Here is a 20,348-nt window from a genome sequence, read left to right on the forward strand (position 1 = left end):
AACATCTTTTTGTGGACGCTTTCTTTAGTGCTTTAGGACAGATCTATGACGAACCTGACAGGGTCAAGGTGGCAGAGACAAGGATCAAGAACCTGACACAGGGGAACCAAACAGCAGAAGACTACTGTTATGAATTTCGTCAGTGGTCTACTGAGGTTCTCTGGAATGACGCGGCTCTCAGGTGCCAATTCCTCAGGGGTCTTTCGGAGCCTCTAAAGGACGCTCTGGCTCTGCATGCTCCACCTGGTTGTTTGGTAGAGGCCATGACTCAGGCTATCCGCATGGATCGGAGGATGCGGGAGAGACGCAAGGTTCAACACGAGGTTCCATTTTGTCCACCGGGCCTGGGTCGTTTACCAGAGCTAGAACCTATGGAGGTTGGAGCTGCCAGCTCAAGGGTTAAGGAGAGGAGACGCCGCCTGGAACTTGGACTTTGTCTGTATTGTGGCCAATCTGGACATCTCTTAAAGGATTGCCCAGCATGACCTGCAACGAATAAGCCGTCGGGAAACGCCTAGGTCTGGGTGATTGTCGAGGAGGTCACCCAGACTTACAGGTACCCTTTTACTCCTCTGATAAAGTGTTGTTGAATGCTGAACTTCTGTTTCAAAAACAGTGTCTATCAACATTTGCCTTTATTGACTGTGGAGCCGCGGCTAATTTCATTGATTCGGGACTTGCTCAGAAATTAGGATTAGGGACAGTTAAGTTAGAAGACCCTATTCAAATTGTGGCTATTGATAGAACACTGTTGCTAAAAAATATGGTTCAGTTAGTTACCGTGGAGTTCACACAAGGTGGGGTCACTGCATACAGAATTAATCTCCTGTTATGTCCTGGACAATTTACCTTCTGGGATTGTGTTGGGTCTTCCTTGGCTGCGCATACATAATCCGATCATTGACTGGTATCGGAAAGATATTGTCAAATGGGACCCTCATTGTATTGAAAAATGTCTTAAATCTTGCTTGCTCCGTTAGTCTGGAGGGTCTTCCGGAATACCAGAAGGACTTCGGAGATGTTTTTTCGGAAGTAGAGTCTGAGATCTTACCTCCTCACCGTCCCTATGACTGTGCTATCAATCTCATTCCTAATGCCAAATTACCCAAAGCTCGCTGGTATAACTAGTCTGGCCCTGAGCGGGCATCCATGAAGGCTTATATTAACGAAAGTTTACGGAAAGGTCATATTCGTCCTTCCTCATCGCCGGTTGCCGCCGGATTCTTTTTTGTTAAAAAAAAAGATGGAGGTCTCTGTCCCTGCCTCGATTTCCGAGAATTAAACAAGATAACGGTTAAAAATACTTATCCGCTTCCACTTATCCCCGATCTATATAATCAACTTTCTGGGGCCAAATGGTTTTCCAAACTGGATCTTAGAGGGGCATATAACCTGATACGTATTCGAGAGGGTGATGAGTGGAAGACAGCGTTTTTAACTTCTGAAGGTCTTTTTGAAAATCTCGTCATGCCTTTTGGGCTAACAAATGCACCCGCAGTCTTTCAGAATTTTATGAATGATATTCTCTCTGATTATATTGGGAGATTCATTGTGGTTTATTTAGATGATATTCTAATTTTTTTACCTGATCTGGATATTCATTATAAACATGTCCGTTTGGTTCTGCAAAGGTTAAGATATAATTGTTTGCTTGCCAAGATTGAAAAATGTACCTTTTCTGTTCAAGAAATATCATTCTTGGGCTTCATTGTGTCAGCATCCGGGTTTAAGATGGACCCTGGGAAGGTTCAGGCCATCATTGATTGGGTTCAACCCAGCGACCTTAAGGCTCTGCAGCACATTTTAGGGTTTGTAAATTATTACAGAAAATTTATTAAAGGTTTTTCTCAGATCATCAAGCCTCTTATGGACCTCACTCGCAAAGGGGCTGAGCTAAAGGTTTGGTCATCAGAAGCAGTCGGGGCTTTTGAAACTTGAAGAAATGTTTTATGTCTGCTCCTGTACTTGTTCAACTAGATCTCCAGAGGCCATTCATTGTGGAGGTGGATGCTTCCGAGTTTGGGGTGGAGGCTGTATTGTCTCAAGTTCCTAAAACTTTAACTAATCTGCGACCATGTGCCTTTTCTCTAAGAAATGTTCTCCTGCTGAAAGAAACTATGATGTGTGTAATTGAGAGTTACTTGCTGTCAAATTGGCTTTTGAAGAATGGAAGCATTTTTTGGAGGGAGCCATTCATCTGGTCACCGTGGTGACAGATCACAAGAATCTAGCGTATATCGAATCTGCTAAGCGGTTGACACCTAGACAGGCCAGATGGTCTTTATTTTTTTCAAGATTTTATTTTTCTATTACCTTCTGGCCTTGGTCTAAGAACGTGAGGGCAGATGCCCTGTCTCGTAGCCTTGATTCTGTGTCCCCTCCAGAGCCTCCTTCCTCCATTCTTCCTCAGGGTATAGTTGTGGCCATGGTTACCTCTGAGCTGGAAGCAGAAATTCGTACTGCTCAGTCTTTGGCTCCTTCCAATATTCCTGAAAGCAAGTTGTTTGTCCCTGTGTATCTCAGATTACTCCTTTTGAAGAATTCCATGATTCTGTGTTGAGTGGTCATCCTGGAGTTACTGCCACCCAGAAGGCAGTTGCTAGACTCTTTTGGTGGTCTGCTATGCGTAGGGACATTAAAGATTTTGTGTCTGCTTGTGAAACTTGTGCACGCGCTAAAGTGCAACATTGCCGGCCGGCTGGGAAATTGGCTCCTTTGCCCATTCCAGAAAGACCATGGACTCATTTGTCCATTGATTTCATTTCCGATTTACCTCTGTCTGGGGGGGATGACGGCTATTTGGGTGGTAGTCGATCGATTCAGCAAACAGGCTCACTTCGTTCCATTATCCGGGTTACCCAATTCAGAGACGCTCTCCAAACTGTTTATTACTCATGTGGTATGATTGCATGGGATTCCTCTTAATATTGTATCTGATAGGGGAGTACAATTCGTCTCTAGATTTTGGAGGGCTTTCTGGAGAAGGTTGGGGATTGATTTGTCCTTTTCTTCTGCTTATCATCCTGAAACTAACGGTCAGACCGAAAGGACAAATCATTCTTTGGAACAAATTTTAAGATGTTTTGTCGCTGATCAGCAGGAGAATTGGTCATCCTTTCTTCCTCTGGCTGAGTTTGCCTTTAACAGTCGGGTTAATCAGTCCACAGGAACCTCTCCGTTTTTCTGTAATTATGGGTTTCATACTCACTTTGGTGAGTTCTCCAGGATAAGTTCTGGGTGTCCTGGGGTAGATGTAACCATTCAAGAGTTGGGGGAAGTCTGGAGGGAGGTTAAAAAGAATATTGGGGTTGCTCAGCATCGGCAGAAACAAAAGGTTGATAGGAGACGCTCGTCAGGTGCAGCCTTCAAGGTGGGGGATAAGGCATGGATATCCTCTAAGAATATTAGATTGAAGATACACTCGCTGAAGTTGGGTCCTAGATTCATTGGTCCATATGAGATTCTGGAGGTGGTCAATCCGGTTTCCTTCCGATTACGACTCCCTCAGTCTTTCCGTATGCCTAATGTGTTCCACAAGTCTTTGTTGAAGGAATTTATTCCCCCTGTTCTGTCTCCCTCGCCCCCGCCTCCTCCGGTGTCTATTGAGGGAAGCTTAGAATATGAGGTACAAAAGATCATTGATTCCCGTATGGTCCGGAATTCCCTTCAATATCTTGTACATTGGAAGGGGTAGGGACCTCAGGAACGGTCCTGGGTTCCGGCTCATTCTGTGAGGGCTGATCGGCTGGTCCGGGCCTTTCATCAGCGGTTTCCTGGGAGACCTGGGGGTCCGGTGGCCCCCCCTTGAAGAGGGGGTACTGTCACGGTCTCCACACTTTCCTTGTCTGCTAGGTTACTATTGTGTGGAGGCTGTCAGTCTGTTTTGGGTTTGCTGGGTTGTTTCTGCAATCATCTGTGTTCACTTCCCTTGATTAGTCTTCTACTTAAGCATGCCATCTCCTTCACCCAGTGTCAATTGTACACTTGGTATTACCTGTGTAGGACTGATCTCTCTGTGCTCTGTGCCTGACCCAGCCTGACTATTTTCCCTTACCTGGATTTTGACCATTTGCTTGTTATCTGACTACTCTTTTGTCTGCTCCCTTTGTACTGCGCCATCTTCCTGGACTTGACTTTGGATTGTTTGACCTCCCTATTTTTATCTAGTAAGTAGCTCTAATATTATATTTCTTTCAGTAATATTAGTCTTTTCTCTCCTCTTCTGAGACTGTTATTTCTGTAGTGACTCGCGTCACACTATTCCATCCGATTTGCGTTTAGTTGGACCATCATTTATTTTTCAACAGGACAATGACCCCAAACACACCTCCAGGCTGTGTAAGGGCTATTTGACCAAGAAGGAGAGTGATGGGGTGCTATGCCAGATGACCTGGCCTCCATAGTCACCAGACCTGAACCCAATCGAGATGGTTTGGGGTGAGCTGGACCGCAGAGTGAAGGCAAAAGGGCCAACAAGTGCTAAGCATCTCTGGGAACTCCTTCAAGATTGTTGGAAGACCATTTCCGGTGACTACCTCTTGAAGCTCATCAAGAGAATGCCAAGAGTGTGCAAAGCAGTCATCAAAGCAAAAGGTGGCTACTTTCAAGAACCTAGAATATAAGACATATTTTCAGCTGTTTCACACTTTTTTGTTAAGTATATAATTCCACATGTGTTAATTCATAGTTTTGATGCCTTCAGTGTGAATGTACAATTTTCATAGTCATGAAAATACAGAAAAATCTTTAAATGAGAAGGTGTGTCCAAACTTTTGGTCTGTACTGTTATATTTCTATATATATATATATATATATATATATATATATATATATATTATACATACAGTGGTGGCCAAAAGTATTGGCACCCCTGCAATTCTTTCAGATAATACTCAGTTTCTTCCTGAAAGTGATTGCATTCACAAATTCTTTGGTATTATTATCTTCATTTAATTAGTTTGCAAGGAAAAAACACAAAAGAGAATGAAGCAAAAATCAAATCATTGATCATTTCACACAAAACTCCAAAAATTGGCCAGACAAAAGTATTGGCACCCTCAGCCTAATACTTGGTTGCACACACTTTTGCCCAAATAACTGCGAACAACCGCTTCCGGTAACCATCAATGAGTTTCTTACAATGCTCTGCTAGAATTGTAGACCATTCTTCTGGTGCCTTCTCCAAACTGCCATTTTGAGATCTCTCCACAGGTGTTCTATGGGATTCAGGTCTGGACTCAATGCTGGCCACCTTAGAAGTCTCCAGTTCTTTCTCTCATACCATTTTATAGTGCTTTTGGAAGGGTTTTCTGGGTCATTGTCCTGCTGGAAGACCCATAACCTCTGAGGGAGACCCAGCTTTCTCACACTGGGCCCTACGTTATGCTGCAAAATTTGTTGGTAGTCTTCAGACTTCATAATGCCATGCACACGGTCAAGCAGTCCAGTGCCAGAGGCAGCAAAGCAACCCTAAAACATCAGGGAACCTCCGCCATGTTTGACTGTGTGGACCGTGTTCTTTTCTTTGAATGCCTCTTTTTTTTTCCTGTACACTATGTTGATGCTTTTTCCCAAAAAGCTCTATTTTTGTCTCATCTGACGAGAGAACATTCTTCCAAAACGTTTTAGGCTCTCAGGTAAGTTTTGGCAAACTCCAGCCTGGCTTTTTTATGTCTCGGGGTAAGAAGTGGGGTCTTTCCGGGTATCCTACCATACAGTCCCTTTTCATTCAGACGCCGACGGATAGTACAGGTTGACACTGTTGTACCCTCGGACTGCAGGGCAGCTTGAACTTGTTTGGATGTTAGTCAAGGTTCTTTATCCACCATCCGCACTATCTTGCGCTGAAATCTCTCGACAATTTTTCTTTTCCGTCCACATCTAGGGAGGTTAGCCACAGTGCCATGGGCTTTAAACTTCTTGATGACACTGCGCACGGAAGACACAGGAACATTCAGGTCTTTGGAGATGGACTTGTAGCCTTGAGATTGCTCATGCTTCCTCACAATTTGGTTTCTCAATTCCTCAGACAGTTCTTTGGTCTTCTTTCTTTTCTCCATGCTCAATGTGGTACACACAATGACACAGGACAGAGGTTGAGTCAACTTTAATCCATGTTAACTGGCTGCAAGTGTGATTTAGTTATTGCCACCACCTGTTAGGTGCCACAGGTAAGTTACAGGTGCTGTTAATTACACGAATTAGAGAAGCATCACATGATTTTTCAAACAGTGCCAATACTTTTGTCCACCCCCTTTTTTAGGTTTGGTGTGGAATTATATCCAATTTGGCTTTAGGACAATTCTTTTTGTGTTTTTTCATTGAAGACAAATTAAATGAAGATAATAATACCAAAGAATTTGTGATTGCAATCATTTTCAGGAAGAAACTAAGTATTATCTGACAGAATTGCAGGGGTGACAATACATTGGGCCACCACTGTATATATATATATACATGCACATATACACACACACATATATAAACACACACACACACATACACACACTAGCTATTGAACTCATTCTACGCCCGGGTGGCGAGCATTTTTATTGGTATACTGTATGGTCTCCCATGCTGGTATGTGCTGCTCCCCTCCTGGTATTTGTGCTGCCCCATCCTGTCCCCACCATCCTATCCTGGTATGCATGGCACCCCTCACCCCCAATCCTGGTATGCATGGCACCACTCACCACCAATTCAGGTATGCATGGTAATCCTCATCCCTATCCTGGTATGCAGGGCACCCCATCCCTCATCCTGGTATGTATGGTACCCCTCATCCCTATCCTGGTATGTATGATACCCCTCATCCTGGTATGCATGGCACCTCATCCCCCAATCCTGGTATGCATGGCACCCCATCCCTCATCCTGGTATGCATGGTACCCCTCATCCTTGTATGCATGGCACCTCATCCCTCATCCTGGTCTGCATGGTTCCCTGCATTCCTATCCTGGTACATATGGTACCCCTCATCCCTATTCTGTTATGTATGGCACCTCTCACCCCCCAATCCTGGTATGCATGGTCCCCTCACCCCCCCAATCCTGGTGCATGGTCCCCTCACCCCCCAATCCTGGTATGAGTGGTACCCCTCATCCTGGTATGCATTGTCCCCTCACCTCACAATTCTGGTATGCATGGTCCTCTCACCCCCCAAACCTGGTATGAGTGGTACCCCTCATCCTGGTATGCATGGTCCCCTCACCTCCCAATCCTGGTATAAGTGGTACCCCTCATCCTAGTATGCATGGTCCCCTCATCTCCCAATTCTGGTATGCATGGTCCCCTTACCCCCCAAACCTGGTATGCATGGTCCTCTCACCCCCCCAATCCTGGTATGCATGGTCCCCTCACCCCCCCAATCCTGGTCTGTGTGGTACCCCTCATCCTGTTATACATGGTCCCCTCACTCCCCAAACCTGGTATGCATGGTCCCCTCACCCCCTCATCCTGGTATGTGTGGTACCCCTCATCCTGGAATGAATGGTCCCCTCACCTCCCAATTCTGGTATGCATGGTCCCCTCACCCCCCAATCCTGGTATTCATGGTCCCCTCACCCCCCCATCCTGGTCTGTGTGGTACCCCTCATTCTGGTATATATGATCCCCTCACCCCACAATCCTGGTATACATGGTCCCCTCACCCCCAATCCTGGTATGCATGGTCCTCTCACCCTCCAATCCTTTTATGTGTGGTACCTCTCATCCTGGAATGCATGGTCCCCTCACCCCCCAATCCTGGTATGTATGGTCCCCTCACCCCACAATCCTAGTATGCATGGTACCCTTCATCCCCCCCAATCGTGGTATGTGTGCTACCAGTCATCCTGATATGCATGGTCCACTCACCCCACAATCCTGGCATGCATGGTACCCCTCATCCCCCTAGTCCTGGTATGTATGGCACCACTCATCCCTTTCACTCTGCGCACACATACAAAAAAATAAACACTTATACTCATCTTTCTTCCCTGTGCTCCAGTGCTGCGGTGTCCTGTTCTGCCGGAGGCCAGGGGTAGAGTGTGGTACTGGAGTACGCGCGTGCCCATACCGCGCTGTCCGACGCCATTTTGCTGAAGACACACTGCAAATGTGTCTTCAGTAAAATAGCGCTATCCGGCGCCATGCGCATGCGCCTATTCCAACGCCTCACTCCTGCCCCGGTCTCCGGCAAAGAGAGGTGCAGCGGCACAACTGTTCCCGGTCAGGTAAGTATGTAAGTATGGCGCCGGAGATCGCATTATGTGTTCAGTGTCTACGCATACTGTGATCTCCGGCGCCATACACTCCTCTTACCTGTAATGGCTCCATGCGGTCTTCTGTCTGGAGCCAGACAGCGCAGGCGTGTCGCACTTGCACAGTCTATAAAGGCTTCAGACAGAGACTGAATCCTGGTTATTTGCTTTAAAAGCAATTCATAGTACACTATTTTTCTGCTCAATTTGCTTGTCCTCACTGTAGAATAAAGCCAGATCTGTTCACTATTTCAGCGATAAAAATCTAGAAATTTAAACTGAACGTGGAAAATATTGGCCTGCTTTTCCATTCTGTTGCAGTGTCGGTCAAGCTATTCACACTAGGTGTCTGTGAAAAATAGTATTAGTAATTTAGAGGCCTTCTATTTAAAACCGTGGTTCTCTGTCAGACATAACACCTATAAGAGTGTTCCAAAATCAGCCATTTCTTCCATTTTCATTCCGTTGCAGTTTGTTGGTCAAGCTATTCACACTAGGTGTCTGTGTAGAAAAATATTAGTAAATTACAGACCTGCTATTTAAAATTGTGGTTCTTTGTCAGACGTATCACATATAACTCTATTTCAAAATCAGCCATTTCTCGTGACAAAATATTGTCCTCCATTAAAAGTGGGAAAGGGGCATGGCAAGGGACGGGGAAGTGGATGTTATTGTGATGGTGCATGCAGAGGCCGAGGATGTGGCCGTGGGCAAGCTGAAATTGTGCCGCAACAAACAACCACATCTTGTCGCTCGACCTTCCTGTCCAAATTACTAGGGGACCCGAATACACAACTTGTGAACCCAGAGCAGTGTGAAAAGGTTGTAGGTTGGATAGCAGATAATGCTTCCAGTCACTTTGCCACCACTACCAACCACCCTGTCTTCCACATGGTCGAGTCTCAGTAGCCGTGAGTCTGGACCGCATATTCCTCACCCTGATCCTCCTTCCTCCCACCATGCCAAGTGCCTGGAGAAAACTGATCCCACACTTGGACACTCAGAAGAGCTGTTCACTTTTCCATTTGTAGATTCGGGCCTCTTGCCCAGCCAGCTTCAAGAAGAGAACGCGTGTAGCGATGCCCAAGTATTGGAGCAGCCACGGCCACATGAAGGCGATGGTGGGAAAGTAGAATTACTGTCACAAGAGGTGGATGAAGATGATGATGAGACACAATTGCCAGAAAGTCAGGAGGAGGACCAGGGTGCAGAAGTGGAAGACGAGGTAGTGGATGATAAAGTAACTGACCCAACCTGGCAGGGGGACATACAGAGCAAGGGCAGCAGTACGCAGGGGGAGGGAGGCGTAGCACAACAACAGGCAGGAAGAAGCAGTGTGGTGGCCACAGACAAGGTGGAAAAGCAATCTTTAACGCCAACACGGCGGAAGTTGCCAGTACAAATGTTAGTTCTTCCCGGGTCTGGTTATTTTTTAAAGACTCTGCAGATAACCCCAAAAAGGCCATTTGCACCACCTGGCACACCAGCATCAGCAGTGGTAGCAAAACTAGCAGCCTGCCCACCACCAGCATGATCAGGCACATGGCAGCAAAGCACCCGACTAAGTGGGCAGAACCCCAGGGTCCAGCAACAGTGTCTGCTGGTGACAACACTTCTTGCTCCTCTATTGTGCATGCACGCCAATCCCCTGTCCATGGCGCTTGCCAAGATGCCTCTCGCCCTGCACCTGTCGTTGAACACTCTCAACTAACACCATCAGCAAGCACGTCCTTGACCAAGCGCAGCGTTCAGTTGACCCTACCCCAGACCTTGGAACGCAAGTGCAAATACGCAGCCAACACCCCACAGGCCACACTAAAAAATTCACACATTTCGCAAATGCTTGCGCTCGAAATGTTGCCTTTTACACTCATGGCCAAAATTGAGTCAACACCCTCAAGATTTAGGAATTTTTAGCATTTTGCCAATACAAATCCAAATTTCATGAATGTTTTTGATTTCACAGTAAAGTTTTTAAGTAGAAATAACAAAATATCATATAGAAACACAATATTAGCAGGAAATTTGTTCATTTGTCAACAAAATGGACACTATTGTCACTCAAATGACTTTGGGAGAAAAGCCATTTATTTGTCCTATTTTCATATCTAACACTAAAATGTTTATACTTAGTTGGATAGCCATTGGCCTTGATAACTGCCTGGCATCTACTTGGCATGCTATTTACCAGTTTGTTTAAATCAGATTGTGTGATGATATGAAACCATGATTTGATGATTTCTGCAATGAGTTCCTGCTTGTTTGAAGCCCGCTGTTTTGACACCGCTCTTAAGCCGAGCCCAGAGATTCTCAATAGGATTAAGATCTGGGCTGTTTCCTGGGCAATTCAATAGATGGACATTTTTGTCCTTGAACCAAGAGAAGCATTTTTTAGCTGTATGGCATAGGGATCCATCTTGCTGAAAAATAAACTGTTTCCCTTCACCAAATACATCGCGTGCCGAAGGAATGAGTTTAGGCTGAAGGACATGCTTGATGTACTTTTCAGCATTAACTGTTCCTTCAATTACCTGCAGCCTACCAACTGCATCTCTGGACATGCAGCCCCATACCATAACACTCAGAGGATGCTTCATGATGAGTACTGTACTATCTGGCAAGCAATCCTCTCCAGGTCGTCGAACATAGCGGACTCCGTCGCTGCCAAAGATGGATATGCGTGTCTCATCGCGCCATAAAACATTTCTCTATTGTTCAATGGTCCATTTAGAATGTTCTTTGGCACAGTGCAGATGTTTCTGACGCTGTGAGTCATTCAAAAATGGCTTTTTACGTGGTATTTTGGCTCTTAACCCCGCGTTTACCAATTGTCGTCGAACCATCCGATCGGACACTGTCACTCCAGTGTTGACAAGCTCCTTGTTGATGTCAACAGCAGTTGATTTCCTGTTACTTAGGGCAAATCTAACAATTCTTCTATCAGTCTGAGGATTTGTAGCCTTCTTCCTTCCTCTACCTGGTTTATTCTTTATCGAACCAGTCTCTTGAAACTGCTTACACACTTTGAGAACGAAAACATGTAATTGCATACCTTCTGGCTTTAAAATATTAAAAACGCCTTTTAATCGCACGATATCAGTCTTAAATCACACCCAAGTCACTATAAACAAACATACACGACAGATCGCAGAAGAGGGCGTGTGTTCAAGTAAGTAGGTCAGTGAAAATTTTTATTAAATATTGGTGATGGTGAAAAACTGCAGTTGTTGCCTCAATTTTGGCCACTGGTGTATGCTTGTGGAAACTGAAGCTTTCCGCAACCTGATGGCGGCGGCCATCCCTCGGCACTCGGTACCCAGCCGCCAATATTTCTCCCGGTGTGCAGTCCCCTCATTACATGAGCCAGTGTTCCACAACATTAGATGTGCCCTCAATAATGCAGTTACTGGGAAAGTCCACCTAACCACGGACAAGTGGACAAATGCTTGTGGGCAGGGACGGTACATATCACTGAAAGCACACTGGGATAATATAGTGGTAGCCGGGACACTGTCGGACCTTGGGACGGAACAAGTCCTCCTGACGCCAAGGACTGCGAGCCATGGGTAAATCAGGGTTGCCCCCACATTCTACAGCTCTTGCACCTCCTTGTCCTCCTCTTCAGCCTCCATCTCCGAAATGACATCATCAGTCGCAAGCTGGAAGCACTGCCTCGGCCAAGCGGCAACAGGCTGTGCTGAAGCTATTATGCTTAGGTGACAAACTGCACAATGCTGAAGAGTTTTTGACAGCTCTGAAACAGCAGGCAGATCTGTGGCTGAAACCGCTGACCCTACGGCCAGGCATGGTCGTGTGTGAAAATGGCCGGAACCTGGTGGCGGCTCTGAGGCAAGGCGAGGTCACACACATACCATGCCTGGCCCATGTGGTTAACCTCGTGGTTCAGCAGTTGCTCAAAGCCTACCCGGATCTGTGAAATCTGCTTGTCAAAGTACGCGACCTGCGGGTACAATTTAGAAAGCCTGCTACAGCTTCCGCTGCCCTTGCCATGCTTCAGCAGCATTTGCAGCTTCCAGCTCACCGACTGATCTGTGATGTCCCCACGTGTTGGAACTCTACATTGCAGATGTTGGGAAGGATTTGTGAGCAGAAGAAGGCAGTTGTTGACTACCAGCATCAACAAGGCTCTCGGTATTCAGGTCAGACGCCACACATGAAACCTCAGGAGTGGACATGAATATTAGACATATGTACCATCCTCCAAAACTTTGAGGACTCCACCAAGATGGTGAGCGGCGATGATGCCATAATTAGCGTCACCATCCCGCTTCTCTGTCTTCTGAAACGCTCTTTGCTCACAATCAAAGAGGATGCATTGCAGGCAGAGAACGATGAGATGAAGCAAGGAAACATACAGGTGGATTCCACACTGCCCAGCCTCATCTCATCCCAACGTAGATTGGGTGACAATGAGGAAGAGGAGGAGTAGGAAGAAGAACAGGAGCTAGTTTCCTGCGCTGTAAATGATATAGTGCTGTCATGCACAGCACAACACAGCTGTCATACCATCTGCTCAGCGTGGATGGCCTGAGGACAGGAAGGAGGAGGATGAGGAGGAGAGCATGTTCAGTCGTCCTCTTGGTGAGGACATGGAAGTCTTTCCTCTTTGTAGTCTGGCACACATGGCTGAGTTTATGTTATGTTTTGCCTTTCCCGTGACCCTCGTGTTGTCCAAATTTTGCGTGACAGTCATTATTGGTTGGTGACATTTCTAAACCCATGCTACAAGGAGAACTTTCTGTCTCTTTTTCTCGTACAGGACAGGCCTAACAAAATTGGGCAGTACGAGAAGGCCCTTGTTGCGGAATTCTTAAAAAAATTCCCATCTGAAAACGCTGGCGGCAGAGGTCACAGTTCATTGGACAACAAAGGAGTACAGGCGAGAGAGACACAAATGTAATCCAGCAAAGGCAGAGGAACACTGTCAAAGTTCTGGGACAGTTTCCTCAGACCCTCCCATTGCACAAGCCCTGATGCGCGGGGTACTCCCCCAAGGAGGGAAAAGTTGCGGAAGATGATGAGGGAGTACCTTGCCGACTGTACCAACGTCCTCCGTGATTCCTCTGTGCCTTATAATTATTTGGTATCCAAGCTAGACACATGGCATGAACTGGATCTCTACGGCTTGGAGGTCCTGGCCTGGCCTGCCCTGCCGCTAGCATTTTGTAAGAGCGGGTTTTTAGTGCCGCCTGTGGAATTATAACCAATAGGCACATCCGCCTGTCAACTAAAAATACTGACAGGCTGACTCTTATAAATTTGAACAAGGGCTGGATGGGCCAGACTTCTCAACACCTCCAAAAGACAGCAGAGTAACAAACTCAAATACAGTGTCCTTTTTTGGGGGAGGTCTAACTCTATTTCCATGCACCTCTGTTTTCACACCCAGACAGGGGTATACGCTTCCTGATTTTGTCTATTTGCTCTTCTTCTCTTTCTCTGCATCCTCATCCTCCGCCACCATATCACCACCATATGTACCATATCAACATATTTGCGCCTCTTGCAAGGGGCATTGGAGTTCCTCCACATTTTTGGCAGCCATTGCTTCACTGCATAGGCAAACAGTGTGGGAGAGACACTTCCTAATAATGGGAACATTGTTTTCACGAGGCCCTATGACCTCTACATCTCTTGTAAGGGGCATTGTAGTTCCTCCAAATTTTTGGCAGCCATTGCAGTTACTGCATAGGCAAACAGTATTGGAGACGCTCTCCTTTCTAATGGGAACATGTCGTTACTGTGGCCCAGCTCTATGTGTCTTTAAATTGTTAGTATGGTTTTTCCTAAATTTTTACAGCCGTTGGACTCACTGTATACCCTATAACTGAATAGCAGACCCTCTCCTTTCTAATGGGAACATGTTGTGCTCTATGTGTCATTAAATTGTTAGTGCAATTTTTCCCAAATTTTGGCAGCCCTTGCAGTCACAGCATGGGCATTACCATTATAGAAGACCCGCTCCTTTATAATGGGAACATTTTTTTTACTGAGACCCTCCTCTATGTCTCTTCGAAGGGGTATTGGGTTGTGTTCAAATTTTTGACAGCCTTTGCAGTCACTGCATACGCAACAACAGTATAGGAGAACCACTCGTTAATAATGGGAACAACAAAGCAAAGCCGGCTGAAGGCTCTCTAACCATAGCGACGGCTGACTGTTGGCCCTTTAAGAATATTAAGGCTGTAAAAATAGTGTTTGTGACTTTCACAATCCCTCCTTCATAAATGAAACAGGATGTGTCTGATGATGTGTCACACACCACATGGCCAGATAAGGTTGTAAAATGTTAAAATGACATTTCTCGGTGAATGCATTTGTCTTGGTTGAAAGCAATGCAAAAGTGCTAAAACACATCAAAAACTTTACTTGTGAACATAGTCCAAATTGTGGAGGAGCATTTTTGTTTTTGGTTATTATTTATTTTGCCTTACACAACAAGTCATTATCCTGGAAATGTTCCTTAACATATTTCCCAGGAAAATCCATTTTGGTTTAGTTTTTGGCTGTTTCATTGTGAGTCTGTAAAAGTGGCTTAACACCTCTCACAACCTGTTGACAGCAGTGACCTGGGAGTCAGAAATGCTTCAAGGGTTCTTCCCCATGATGATCCTATGTCATTTGAGCACTGTTCCCATTGATTTGAGCAATTTTTAGGTCCTTTGCAGACCGCCGGGGGGGAGCCGCCGAAAAAATGCTCGAGTTTCCCACAGACTTACATTGGGCTCATTACTCTGACCGAGCACTCGAGCATTTTAATTTGCTGGACTTGAACAACGAGTACCCGAGCATTTTAGTGCTCGCTCATTACTACTAATAATACTACTACTAATAATAAGAAGCCATTTATACTGCTCCATTTGTGCGTTAAAAGCATATAGCCAAGCTTGTTTGGTTAGCAATAGCATTGCAATATTGCTACTGCAATGTAATAAGTACATCTGAGGTGGGTAAATTTTCCTGCGGTACAAATCCTGCAAAGTTTTCTCAGCATCAAAACATTATACACCATTTATACTGCTCCATTTGAGCATTAAAAACATACAGCCAGACTTGGTTGGTTAGCAATAGCATCGCCAAATTGCTACTGTAGTGCATTAAGTCCATCTGAAGTGAGCAAATTTTCCTGCAATACGAATCCTGCAAAGTTTTCTCAGCATCAAAATGTTATATACCACTTATACTTCTCCATTTGTGCGTTAAAACATACAGCCAGACTTGGTTGACTACAAACAGCATCGCTATATTTCTACTGCAGCATAACAAGTCCATCTGGGGTGGGCAAAGTTTCCTATGATACTAATCCTGCAATGTTTTCTCAGCATCAAAATATTATACAACATTTATACTGCTCCATTTTTGCATTAAAAGCATACAGCCAGACTAGGTTGGTTAGCAATAGCATCGCTATATTGCTACTGCAGTGTAACAAGTCAATCTGGGGCAATTTTTCTTGCAATACAAAATCATGCAAAGTTTTTCAGCAGGAAAATATCATACTTCCCTACGTGGAAGTTGCCAAGCCAAGAGTTAGGTGTTCTCTAGTCTGGCGCTTTTTTAAAGACGGTCCAATTAACCCAAAAAGGGCAATTTGAAACATCACCATGTCAGCATCAGCAGGGGCAGCAGAAATACCTGCCTGACCACCTCCATCATTGTCAGGCACATAATAGCAAAGCACCCGACTAGTTGGGCCGAACGCCAGGATCCAGAAACAGTGTCTTTGGGTGACAGCATTGCCTCTTCCCTTGTTCTACATGCACACCAATCCCCCATCCATGACGCAGGCGAAGATGCTTCCCACCCTGCACCTGTCATTGCACACTTGCATCCACCGTCAGCGGCCATATCCACATCTTTGTTCTAGAGCAGCGTTCAGTTGTCCTTACCCCAGTCCTTTGAACGCAAGTGTAAATACACAGCCACCCACCCACAGGTCACAATACTAAACGGTCACATTTCCAGACTGCTTTCTCTGGAAATGTTGCTCTTTAGGTTTATGAAGGTGGAAGCTGTCCACAACCTCATGGCAGCGGCTATCCCTCGGTACTCTGTCCCAGCCACCACTTTTTCTCCCAGTGTGCTATCCCCGCCTTACACAAGCATGTGTCCCATATCATCAGCCATGCCCTGACCAACGTTGTTACTGCAAAGGTCCACTTAACCACGGACATGTGGACAAGTTTTTGTGGCCATGGATACTACATTTCCCTGATGCCACACTGGGTGCATATTGTGTAAGCTGGGACCCAGTCAGACCCAGGGACGGAACACGTGCTACTGACGCTGAGGCTTGCAAGCCCTGGCTCAATCAGGGTTTTCCCCACCTTCTACAGCAGTTTCTGCACCTCCTCCTCACCCTCTATCTCCGAAACATTAACATTAGTCACAAGCTGGAAGCACTGCAGCATTGCCTCTGCCAAGCTATAACAAGCTCTGCTTAAGCTAATCTGCTTTGGTGACAGACCCCACACCTTCGCAGAGTTGTTGAAATGTCTAACCGACCAGACTGATCTTTAGATCTCGCCCCTGAATCTACAGCCAGGCATGGTCATATGTAAGAATGGCCATAACCTGGTGCTGGCTCTGAAGCTTGGCAACCTCGCACACGTACCATGCCTGGCCCACATGCTCAACTTAATGGTTCAGCGGTTTCTCAAAACCTACCCAGATCTGCCTGAGCTAATAGTTAAAGTATGTCATGTGTTTGCCCATTTCCGCAAGTCAGCTACAGCTTCTGCCACCCTGGCAGTGCTGCAGCAGTGTTTTCAACTTTCAGCTCTCCGACTGGTGTACGATGTCACCACATGTTGAACTTAATGTTTCATATGTTGGCATGTTGGCAAGGTAGTGTGGGCAGCAGAGGTCAGTAGTTGAATACTAGCTACAACATGCCCATCGGCATTCCGGTCAGTCTCCACACATAAGAGCTGATGAGTTGGCATGCATGTCTGACATCTGTGCATTTCTCCAAAACTTTGAGGACTCGACTAAGATGGTGTGCAATGATGGCACCATAATCAGCGTAACCATCCCACTTCTCTGTCTACTGAAAGGCTCACTGCTCACAATTAAAGAGGAGGCTTTGCAGGCAAATCAAGTTGAGATGGAGAAAGAAACTATACAGGGTGATGCTACACAGCCCAGCCTCATGTCATCTTCTCAACGCGGATTAGATGACAATGAGGAGGAGGAACAAGGGCTGGTTGCCTGCACTACAGATGGTACTACCCACACAACCTTCATCCCTTCTGTCCAGCATGGATGACCTGAAGACGAGGAGGAGGATATAGACAGTCGTCCTCTTGGTGGAGACAGGGAAGTTGAGGCTGTTGGCAGTCTGGCACACATGGCTGAGTTTAAGTTCTGCAGCTTTTCCCATGACCCTCGTGTTGTACACATTTTGGTCAACACTAATTACTGGCTGGTCACCCTCCTAGACCCATGATGCAAGGAGAACTTTCCATCTCTCCTTTCCATGGAGGAGAGGTCTACTAAAATGTTCCAGTACCGGAAGGCCCTAGTTGAAGATTTACAGGCAAATAAATCTAACAGGCTTGAAAATCAACATTAACGCGCACAACCCATACCTGCAGGATTAAATGTGAATCGTGGCCATGCACCACTTGCACAATCTGGACCGGAGGTAGAGATCCATACCACTATCTTCCTACAGACCTCACCAAAAATATAAGCACGTGTCAGATTTTATTAAATCTGACTTGGTCAAATAGCTTGACCCAGGCCACACTTACTTTTATTTTGCATTTTAACCACAGCGGTGTCTGTAATTACAATGCTCTACAGCAGGTTAAGTATGTTTCCATACACATCCTGGAGGAAACGTAACGACCCTCGTATATGATTCCCCTCAATGTCTCACAGTACTTTTATCATTTCTTTTAGTTTGATATTTCTTTAATTTTTTTTGTTAATCAAAATGTCTCATGAATATAATTTTTGAAAACATTTTCACATACACAACTGTAATTTAATGACACTAAATTTGTAGACATTATATACTAACAATATAGTTTCCAATGAATCTTCTTACTTATCATCAAAGTTTCCTTACCTTACCCATCTAGCTACATAACATTGTTGAAAAATTTTCACAGACATTTCTTGTAAAGGGCAGGAAAAATCATCTTTGTACTCTGTTAGCCAGTAGATAGAAAAACATTAAATTTTGAGAGTCCTCAGTGGTTGATACCATATTTTAAATTAGCCATTAAAAGGTATCAACCACTGAGGACTCTCAAATTTTTAAAATTGTAATGGCCATTAATTTGTTTCTTAGGTTAGTTGTAAGCAAAGTTCTTTTCATGTATAACTACATTCTCAAATTAAATAAACCAGGCAACAGAAGGAGGGTGTAAAATTGCTAGCGTGACAGGTGTAATGAGGTAGCCACTCTTGCCTTTTCTATTTGGCTAAGGACTCCTATTTCTTATGGATCTCAACTTTTATTGAACTGGTGGATATGAAGCAGATAAAAGTGTTTTTAATTGAAACTAAAGCAACCAGTAAAGTAAGTGAAACATTGATGAAATTATGATCACATTCCCTACATCATTCTGTTCTCAGATGGGGCAGCAAAAATTTGGAGACATATTCCCTTTCAAAGAGTGTGTCTTTTTAAGATAACCTATATAGGATTTTTTATTCCTAAGCATGTCTAAGAAGAAAATGCACTAACAATATCATCATTTTTCTAATATATGAAGTCTAGAGAAACCTTTGAATCTCTAAACATGCATCTGTTTCAATAATAATAATGTCACATGCCACATGGGGCTTTTCTGAAAACCCAGGCATAAGAAATTCATTAGCAGTTTTATTGTAGTATAATAAGTCATAGAAATCGTGTGCGATTTATCATTGTAACAGCTATCCAAATATTCCCATGTCCTGTAATTTATGTATATGCAATAGTTTGACATTAAAACCAGTCATGAACTGTTTTAGATGTCACCTTTAGACAGAGTATAATAATACTAACTGGAATTTCATCTATATAGCTATGCTTTACAATACTTTACGTGGTTGAATATAGTTAAATATGTTTGTGTTCTCTGCATAAGAAACTATTGCAATTTTGTATTGATCAGTTAGTCTTGAATACAAAGAAATAACATGTCTGTATGGTAATAAAAGATAGCTAATTGCTTGTACAAGAATTGTCTTTTAACCAGCTAAAGCACATATAACAGATCAATATTCATACTATTCAGATCTACCACATTAAATTGCTGTATACTTCTCAACAATATATACAATGTAACTGAAAATAATCTCTATTTTTCTTTTTTAATGATATCTCCTGTGAATTAAGTGTTGCTTTTGGATGGTTACCAGGAGAATAAGTAGCACTATTTTTCATACAAATTTGAACACAAGAAAAAAATTTTTATTGTTAAAAATAATTAACTAATGATGCAGTGAATTGTCCAAATGGAAAAAATCTTACTTTTTTTTTATCATAAATGTGTATGTATTCTATCCTTGTTGTAGTATATTTGATACTGTCAATTTAAAACATAAATATTTTATTTTACACAATATTTTTAATGTGAATAGTTTTCTTTATTTTGCTTTTTTTTTACAGAACAGCATCTCAAATATATGGGAATATTCAGCTATTCGCTATAGTAAACTGGAAAATATGATCATACTTTGACAGCACAGTTCTCATTATAACAGGATACAATATATACCATGCTACACACTAGGGTTTGGAAAGCTTTCTTTACTTATAATGTTTCAAATCTCTAAGGGAAAATTTTCTTGAAAATACCCAATAATATTTCTTCTTTATTTTTACACATTCCTCTCGTGCAGTAAAAATGTTGTACTGATTGTTAAAGATGAGCTTACTCTTGGGTCATGCCAAAGACAGCTGTTTGATAGAATGCGAGATAGAAGAAAAAACGTGACTCTACTAAGACATAACAAATTGATGTGGAAGAATATTTATATATTTTGAAATACCTGTATGTGAAATACGACACATATGAAATTCTTATACGAAAAATAAGCGTACTACTTTTATGAAAATGCAAATAAAAAAAATGACTACTTTAAATT

Source organism: Phyllobates terribilis, unplaced genomic scaffold (genome assembly GCF_046119375.1).
Source record: "Phyllobates terribilis strain yellow unplaced genomic scaffold, ASM4611937v1 Scaffold_4__5_contigs__length_816908805, whole genome shotgun sequence".
Classification (NCBI taxonomy): domain Eukaryota; kingdom Metazoa; phylum Chordata; class Amphibia; order Anura; family Dendrobatidae; genus Phyllobates; species Phyllobates terribilis.